The sequence below is a fragment of the Typopeltis vanoorti genome, chromosome 13 (assembly GCF_054136105.1).
Source record: "Typopeltis vanoorti isolate ZY-2024b chromosome 13, IOZ_Tvanoo_1.0, whole genome shotgun sequence".
Lineage (NCBI taxonomy): Eukaryota > Metazoa > Arthropoda > Arachnida > Uropygi > Thelyphonidae > Typopeltis > Typopeltis vanoorti.
The window spans coordinates 125,511,313-125,521,607 of record NC_143561.1 but is presented as its reverse complement, the minus strand read 5'-3'; positions in this window follow the sequence as shown (position 1 = coordinate 125,521,607).

The following is a 10,295-nucleotide window of genomic DNA, read 5'->3' as shown; positions in this document are numbered from 1 at the left end:
TGAATCCATTTAAATTTGAATTATCAACGTTATTTACTATGATCGGCGGCTCATCTTCATCATCTGATATATTTGAATCTTTAGTGATAATGCTTCTGTAATTAAATTAAAACAAACAGTTTCATTATTGCTTGTTCTTTTATCATTTCAGAATCATATGATATTTGAGTTTAAAACCAGCATTGTAACTTGAACGTTTCTCCATATTTCAAGCAAACATAACCAGTAATTTACAAGACTTGAGATAAGTAATGAACAATCTTTTACGAATGCCTAATGAGAAGGGAAAGCAGAGCGCGAACCAGACAGCAATGAAATGCCAGTAGAGGTAGCAGAGCTATAAAGATGTGAATATGATTAGTGCGGTATTAACAAAAGATCACACAACTCAACAACAAAGGCGAGCCGATGATTGCTGAGCTAAAATGCTGATTCACTTCAACTGAATTCCAAAAGATCTGAAACTGCCATAACAACATTCACTATCTATTTCTAAATATTTTAAATATGCGAAACTTTTTTAATTTATTTTTTCGTAAAGTAAAATAAGGGGTGCGAGATATATGTGAGGGCTAGTTATATTCAAGTAAATATGGTACTTGAATTTCCTAACATTTCGACCTTCATATTTAGGTCATCAGCTGGAGTATATACATATATACAGAGACAAGGTATGTAATAAAAATAACCAACACTGGGTTTAATTGGGCATAAAGATTTCATACAACTAGTTACCAACTAGTTTTGCCATGTTAACTAGTGGCTTCATCTGGATCTGGATGAACATACAAATATAAATAAACAACAAGCACTGATTTTGAATCAGTACATTACTAAAAAAATACCAAATGTGAAGGAATCATTACACAAGTACAATAGAAACACATGGAGTGTGGATTCTGGCAAATGGTCAGTCATTGTTCAGCAGGTGAGTCCAATAGTTACCAGAGAAATTAAACTCTGATATGTTTACAGAACTGATCAGTGATTTACAAATGTCACACAGAATCATCACTTGGTTTCTATTTAAGGTATCTTGTGAGTGGATTACCACCGTAGCCCCTTTTATGTTGCGGGAGCTATAGTCGTCTTCTATGATGTACGGCATGGAGCTCTTATCCCATTCAATGTCGTGGTAAGTGTTGGAGAAATGGAATGGCAACCCTGAACTGTCTTCTCTGTTGTTGATGTCCGCAATATGTTTCCTTTGTCTTATTTCTAAGCTTCTCAAAGTTTGTCCTATGCAATTAAGGCCACAAGAACATGGGATGTTGTAAACTTCAGGATGTGTATTGAATGAGTTGTGGTCCTTCAGTGAGCGTAACAGATTTTGTACTGTAATAATCGGTTTGAAGGATACTCTAATGTTGTGAGATTTCAGGAAATTAGTGATTTTTGGCGAAAGTTAGCCAACAAAAGGAATTGAAATTGATCTGTAATGAATGCAATGGACTATTGCATTCATTACAGATCAAACTGATCTGTAATGAATGCAATGTTGTAGAGAGAGAGATTAGAGAGTAGTATTCTTTTTGCTATTTTTTTAGGATATCCATTGCTGATCAATAGTTGGAGAATTATTGTATTAGGTGACTTTAATAGCATAGTGTTAACTGGGGTTACACAAAGTCCAACGAAGGTGGAGAACGTGTTGAAAAATGGGCTGAAAACCTTTCTTTAAAGCTGATACATAATCCAAAACTCCCTGCATCTTTCAACAGTGGCAGATAACCACTGTTGAAAGAAGCAGGGCTATAACCCTAACCTCATATTTGTTGGCTCAAAAATATCCAACATCTGTGTTAAAAAGGTTTTAAATCTGATTCCACATACTCAACATAGACCAATAATGCTTAAATTCAACCCAGCAATTATGCCTAACACCATTCCTTACAGGCGACGATTTAATTTCCAAAAAGCTAATTGGAAGGGTTTCATGGAAGATCTTGACCGCTCCATAGAAGAAGTCCCTCCAAACCCTCAAGAGTATCCAGAATTCATAAAAATACTGAGGAAAATCTCCTGGAATGCACAAATACATTCCAGGCCTTTCCAGTGACATTCAAGCCCAGTATGCTGATTACTTACAACTTTACAACACCCATCTCAGAAGAGACAATCCAAGCAGGAGAAAAATTATGCTCCAAGATGGCAGAGTAAAGGCGTTCCTCATGAAAAAAAGAAATAGAAGCCCTTGATATGACCCATAGTAGCAGAAAGGCATGGAACTTTATCAACAGAATAGGAAGGATTTCACTAAACCATATGAGCATCTGTGGGTAACAGCTAATCAAATTGCTCATCAGCTGCTGCTGAATGGAAAATTCACTAAAAAACACACAAAAAATAAGATACTAAGAACCCCAAGTGAGGAACAAAATATGATTAACTCAGATTTCACCATCACTGAACTCAATGCTGCCATAAACCTATTAAAACCTAGAAAATCTGTAGGCCTTGATGATGTCGGTAATGAACAGATTAAACATTTTGAAACTAGGACTAAAGAGTGGTTATTAAACCTATACAACACTTGCCTCAGAAACCTAAGGATACCAACTATCTGGAGGCATGCCAAAGTGGTGACCTTTCTGAAACCAGGGAAAACCCCAACTGAAGCAAAAAAATTACAGACCTATATCACTACTCAGCAACCTCTTTCAAACTCTATGAACAATTAATTTTGAATAGGCTACAACCCCTAATCAAACCCCATCTTATTGTTGAGCAGGCTGGCTTTAGACCAGGCAAATCCTGCACATCAAAAATTTTCAACCTCACTCAATATATAGAAAATGGTTATGAGCAAAAACTAGCCACAGGAGTAGTCTTTATAGACCTAACTGCAGCATATGATACCATAAACCATCTCACACTCAGAAATAAAATATAAGAATAACTAGACTATCGCCTTGTCCTCCTGATCCAATCACTCTTGGAAAACAGATGCTTTTACGTGGTCCTTGGGGGTAGGAAGAGCTGCTGGCACCACCAAAAAAAATGGCCTCCCCCAGGGAAGTGTGTTATCACTATTACTTTTCAACATCTACGTCAATGATCTCCCCATCTTTCCAGGAACTAGAAATTTTATCTATGCTGATGACCTTGCCATAGCTACTCAGTCAAAAAATTTCAAGTCCATTGAAACTACTCTATCACTTGCCTTAAATAGTCTAACCACATACTATACCAGCAATCAACTAAAACCAAACTCCTTAAAAACCCAGACTGGCCTTTTCCACCTTAACAATAAGGAAGCCAACAAGAAGCTACAGATTTCTTGGGAAGTCTCTAATATAGAACATTCCTGGAAACCAATCTACCTTGGTGTGACTCTCGATCGCACCCTCTCATATAAAACCCACATAGAAAAAACAAAGGCAAAAGTGAATGCAAGAAATAACATACTAAGGAAGCTTACCTCCTCCAAATGGGATACAGACCCTAGAACACTGAGATCTTCTGCCTTGGCCCTTTGCTATTCTTCTGCTGAATATGCCTGCCCAGTATGGTCCAGATCCTGCCAAGCTGAAAAACTTGATCCAGCATTGAATGAAAACTGCCACTTAATTACAGGATGCCCGAAACCAACACCACTAAAAGACCTGTATACTTTGGCTGGTATTGCACCCCCTTCAATTAGAAGATCTGCATTCTCAGCTGATGAAAGAAACAGACAAATGAATGATGAACACCACCCACTGTTCGGCTAGACCGCAGTGCCCCAAAGACTAAAATACCGACATAGCTTCCTGACAACTGTTGAACCACCTAAAAACCTCCCAGAGACAAGACTTCAACAATGACTTGCACTATATCCTGAAAATAATACCGGTATTCCAACAGCCGAACATCTTCCACGTGGTGCCCACTTGGACTGGAATACTTGGAAAAGCCTAAACAGACTCCGCACGACAGGACGCTGCAAACAAAACCTCATCAAATGGGACTACCTCACCGGCCCAGACAATTGTGAGTGTGGGACAACCCAGTCTATGGAACACTTTCTTTTTTGTCCCTTTCTTCCATCGCCTTGTGCAAAAGAGGACCTTATATCCTGCACAGAAAGAGCAGTTGATTGTGCAAGATACTGGAGGAACATCTGACCATGTTTACTGTATATAAGTTATGTATAATTTTCTTTTTTTCATATTTAATTATTATTCCCTGTATAATTCACCTACCAAATCTAAGCTGATCTCATTGTAATGTATCCTAATTTGTTGTAAATCATATTGTACCACTTACTTAATACTGTACTACTTGTGTTTGGATACGAAATAAAAAGTTGGAGAATAAAATGTAATTTTTTCTGTTTATGTTCCTTCATCTCTTAGAATAGAGATTGCCCTTTTTCAGTGTATGTACAATGCCCAATTTTTGTGAAATATTGTGTAACAAGGAGAAATGTAGGTAATGACCTGGGGGGGGGGTCAGTTTATGGTACACATTAAGAGAAATGCCTTCGTCTGCTTGTTTTGTAATTAAAATGTCTAGAAAACGTAATTTTCTTTCATTCTCAAGTTCTAAAGTGAATTTGATTTTATGGTGGAAAACGTTCATAGATGACAGAAAATCATATACTCAACTACACTGTGCATCCATATTATGAATATGTCATCTACATATCTCCACCAAATTGATAGGGTTTAGGATTTGTAAATAACAAGACGACATTTCAAACTTTTTCATGAATAAGTCCGAACAAGGAGGAGATAGAGAGCTTCCCACTGCAAGGCCCGAAAGTTGTTTGTAGATTTTTCCATTCCGTCGGGGAAAAAAAAATTTGAGACAGTGTTTATAGTTGAGAGATGTCTTGAGGAAACAGATTACCTATATGTAACATAACTTTGTTCACAGGAACATTTGTAAATAACGATACATCTAAACTAACTGTCTGTTCTTGAGATAGAAATTTCTCCTAGTTTTTCTACAAAGTGTTGCGTTTTGATATAGGTGTCCATGTGTATAATGTGCTCCTTTAGAAGATGAGTGAGATGTTTTATAACAAATGTTTTACTACGATCGGTCGAAGAGGAATATTGGTTTTGTGTACTTTTGGCGATACATATAAACGTGGAGTTAATAGATCCATGGATTTCATTTTTTTCTTTAGATCCATGGGCCATGTAATCATGTTGCATAAAAGCTTGTTGGTTTCTACATGGTTCATCCAATCAGAATCTAATTGACAATGAGTAGAGGTATCAGAAAGTGAAATTGAAATTTTGGACATATAATCCATCATTCAAGATAACAGTTGAATTACCTTCATCAGCCTTAAGTACTATAATATCTTTATTCTTCTTTAAATTAGACAGTGTTCTTTTTTCTAAGGAGCTGATGTTCTTTTTAGGAGGACGAGATGGGAGAAGAATCATAGTCATTAATCTAATGTCATTTCAACAGGTTCAGGTAGAAAGTAAAGGGCCTTTTCTATGTTGCACGTAATATCTATTTTACGAACGTGCTCTTTTGTGACTGTAAAATTCAATTCAAAATTTTAAGCTGTTAACTTCTGCAGGTGTCAAGATGTGATCAGAAAAGTTGAAAAATACCTCATCTTCAGGTAGGGTAGCTCTTGATTTTAAAATCTCATATAAAGCATTAAATTTCTTTTTATCCATTTTATATCTTTGATAAGTTTTATTGTAAGTATCGTTGATCATATTATTTAGACAGGACCATACGAATTTATGCTGTTAGATAGAGTGTAGTGTAAATCAAGATGCAAAGAATCAACTTGGTTCAGGGAATTATATTCTCTCAAGTAACATAGCTAATGACATTTTCCGATAGATCTGTTTAGCTCTTTGAAAAGTAAAATCTTTGGAATGATATTATTGCTAATACATTTCTTCAGAAGTTTGGCTTTCTTTCATTTAAGCTGTTCTAATTTACGTACCTTTTGTTTGACTTCCCCATCAAGTCCATTCATGATCAGTATGTTATTTTCAACCACAAAACTAACAAATAAAAATAACGACTAACCTCAATGACTGACCATGTGCCATCATCCATGCTCCACATGTTTCTATTGTACTTGTGTAACGGTTCCTATGGATTCGATATTTTTTTTTAGTAATTTATTGATTCATAATCAAAGCTTGCTGTTTATTTATATTTGTATGTTCATCCAAACCCAGATGAAGCTACTAGTTAACGTGGCAAAACTAGTCAGTAATCAGTTGTATCAAATCTTTACGACCAATAAACCCAGTGTTAGTTTATTTTCATTACATTAGCTTTGTGGTCGAAAATAACATACTGATCAAGAGACAAGCTATATCAGTCATTTCAATGATTTGATCAACTGCTCTTCTACTGGCGTGACCTCTGATGGCAAAAAAAAGCTACATCAAAGCTATAGTCTATTTATAACATCATCAGAGAACAAAATCATATACATAGTTTTATTACAGCAAAAGTGGTGTTCTAATTAACACCAGAGTTGTTATATTAGACTTAAGATCCTGGAGGTGGGAGGGAGGGAAGATTTATTTTTTTTGGTTTCATACAATGCTTACAATGTACAAAATGGCAATCCAATTTTGGCTAAAAATTGTGTCATGCAACCTCAAGATATGTCTGCAAATTAAAAAAATACATAAATTATATACACACACACTCTTTTTGTTATTTCTTCCTATTTTTAAAGAGCTCTAATTTTTCTTTTTCTAATTGATACTTTAAATTTGCCCCTGAAACACCCTGTTCATATAACAGTAATCAATAATATTCAAACTGAAATCAGAGTTACAGAAGGATGAATCCTGACCATAATGAGGCTTGTAACAAGAAGAAAATCACAGATGATAATAATATCAGCAATCCTAGACATATGCTCATCCAAAATTGCTGACAACATCAAGAAAACTTCAAATGAAAAATGCGACTTTACCCCAATCAGGAATTACAAAAATTAATTTCATTACCTAAATGAAACTTCCAACAAAACTTCATGTTTTGGTAAACAGCATATTGGCATATCATCCAACTTTTGACAAGCTGATTGCATTAGCTGTAGTCTTTAATAGGTGAATAGCTACAGTATACATGTATCTTTTTTATTATATTTGGAACAAATTTTATTATATATGGAACTAATTAATAACGGAATCAAAATCGTTAATTTAAATATTTTTATTTGTAGAATTAATAGCCATTTTCAATGCAATTATAGGAAAACAATCACAAAAAAGAACACATCAATTCAATTGAAAGTGTGTGATGTTATATGCACTATCGGCTAGGGTAGAATAGCTCCATCTGAATCAATAAATATCTGAAAATCATTACAATAAAAGATATTAGTTAATAAAATATTTTTAAATATAAACAATTAATTAATTAATTATTACAATTTATGGAACACATGAACGGTGAGTATTAGTCAGCATAACTTCACAAACTTGAGAAAGTTTAAGGCAATTGTATTTGTTATGCTTCGGATCATGAATGTGTGTTCACAGCTTTTTTTGTACAGAGTTTCCAGAAGAAAATAACTTTTATGTAACACAGTGGTTTTGTTCCACTGAACCTGTGTTTTGTAGATAATGCATAGTTTGCTAAACCAGATTTATTGGGTTCTTTAAGTGAAATATATTCTTAATGTTCTTCATGACTAATTTGTGCAGAATGACCAGTTTTAACATAACATAAGCTGCAAGAGCAGAAGATTCTGGAAATTAATGTAAGCGATTCCATTATTAATTAGTTATAATGAAATCTTCCATTTATGTCCTCAATTTTTTCGCAGTAAAATAAAAAAGATAATTATCTTTTTTTTTTTATTTTACTGTGATTTTACTGGAGGCTATGCAAAAAGCTGATTGTGAGCAGTCCTGCTGTCACACACACACACACAGCTCATCAAACTGTGCCTTAAATGCATTCGCTGTCTCTGCACTCCCACTCACAGGTAATGCATTCCAATCCACTCTCCATGATCTCTCCCCCCCCCCATTTAACCTTCCTTATACAGCTTCCAGGGATGGCCTCATGTTCTCCCCATTTCTCCCACCACTAATTCTGATAATAATTGCTATCTGGCTTATATGTCTCAATCATATTTCCCTACACTCCTCTTCTATCCACTAGACTCTGCAAATTTTATTTCTTCAATCTTTCTTCATACTCAACATTGAATAGAAAAGATATCACCATAGTCAATCATTGCTAGACTCTTTCCAATGTCTCTTTATCCTTTTGAAAATACTAGGCCACAATCTGTCCATAGGAATGCATGTCTCTTCATCAATGCCTTCTAGAACAGAACAATAACTGCCTTTTTTTCTACACAACGGAAAAAAAGTGCCACCCTGGGCAGCACTTTTTTGGCGTTTAAGAAATCTTGCCATACTGTCTATGGCAATAAAACTATATTGTTGTACACTTCACCCCTCTTTTATTATTCGTCATTTTGCCGCTACAAATTTAGCTGCAGAATGATGAATAATAAAAGGGTGAAGTGATCAACAATATAGTTTTATTGCTTCTGCCTTTGAACATTCTGATGCTATTTGTTGGTTTTTTTATGTCTCCATTTGATTTCAATAATTTTTACTTACTTATTCAATTTTAATTTGTTTTGTTTGGATAATTAAAAATATATTATTTATTTAATTAATCTAAGTCTGCCTGCGGACCACAGGTTGAGAAACACTGGTCTAGAAAATATCCAAATTCTTGTATAGAAACAGATTCTGATGATGAATATATTAGAGATGAAGAAACTATTAATCAGTGCAATGCGCTAAAAGAAGCCATGGAAAAATCAGTTCATAGGTTTCTTGAGGAACCTGAAGAAATAATATCAAATTCAAAGACACTGAAGGCCGAATTTTCAGTATTTTAGGCAACCAATAAAAGAACAAAGAATACAGATTTATTATTTGATGCCCCGAAAACGATAAAACTAAGTTCAGTAGCCAGTGAGAGAGTATTTTCTATTTCAGGCAATTTTGTATCTAGAATAAGAACAAGATTAAGTAATCGTTCAGTGGACATTTTATGTTTTTTGAAATCATATTTCCTGAAGAAAAATACTAAATGAAATAAAAATGTATAATTTATAATTTGTATGGATTTTAGTTATTTTAGTTTTTTTTTATTTGGTTTTGTATGGTATATATTTTATTTTGTTACATTTTTGTAGTTCCATGCATATTAAAATAAACTGAAAAATTATATGGATTTGTACGGATTTTAGTTATTTTTTTTAATTTATTTATTTGTTTTTATATAGAGAATATTTTATTTTGTTATATTTTTATAGTTCCATAAATATTAAATAAACTGAAAAAATTTTAAATAAGTATACATTTTTTTTTACTGTTTTAATTACATATATATTTTTTGTAAAAATTCGAAAACCGGTTTAACCGGTTTTTTTGGAAATACTGGAATTCAAAAATTGGATTTTTCAAAAGTCAGTTTTTGTATAAACCCTAGTAACTAGGGATGCACTGAATATTAGGTTTTGCTTCAGTATTCAGCCGATTTAGTGTGTTTATCAGATATTTGGTTGAAGTCAAAAATATACAAAAGAAGGCAGAATGTATCTGAAAAAGATAGTAGAAAGTATCCAGTCAGCTGAAGCAGAAAAATTGCTCTTGCATGCATCATAACAAACGCGATGATAAATGCCTCTCCTTATCTGGCACAACCATTCAAACAGAAGGTTTCCAAGGTTGATGAGTAAACCTATTCCACGGTACAATGTCTCAGAAAAAATTTTTGACACCTAACTACCAGCTTATTCCTTGGGAAAAAAAAAAATGTTTCCAATATTAGGAAAAATTAAGAAACCAGACTTATGCCATCCCAAAAAATGCTAAAAAATTCATATTTCTGCATCATAATTTATTGCAAATTCATTTTTATTATTAAATATATAATTATTTGCTATATTTCACAATTTAAAATAAATTCAATTAATATTTTTGTTACTTGAAAAAAATAAGTGCAATATTTTTTTTTCAGAATTTTGTTGTATTGTTTTTTCAATAAAATGTTCTCTATGAAATTAAATGGCAGTTTTAATATATCAAAATAAAGGAAATTATGGATCCATCTATATTTTATAAGAAAATGTAGAAAGAAAGTAAACTTTCAAAAATTTACAAGCGAGCTTATGAGAACAAGACCAGAATCAGAGTTTCCTTGGCTGCACTATTTAAACCACACAAGAATTTGTAAGAGCAAAAGGTTTTGCTCTTACAAACTCTTTGATAACTTTTCAAAACTTTAGTTTCTTTCTACATTTAGCTATAAAATATGGATATATCCATAAT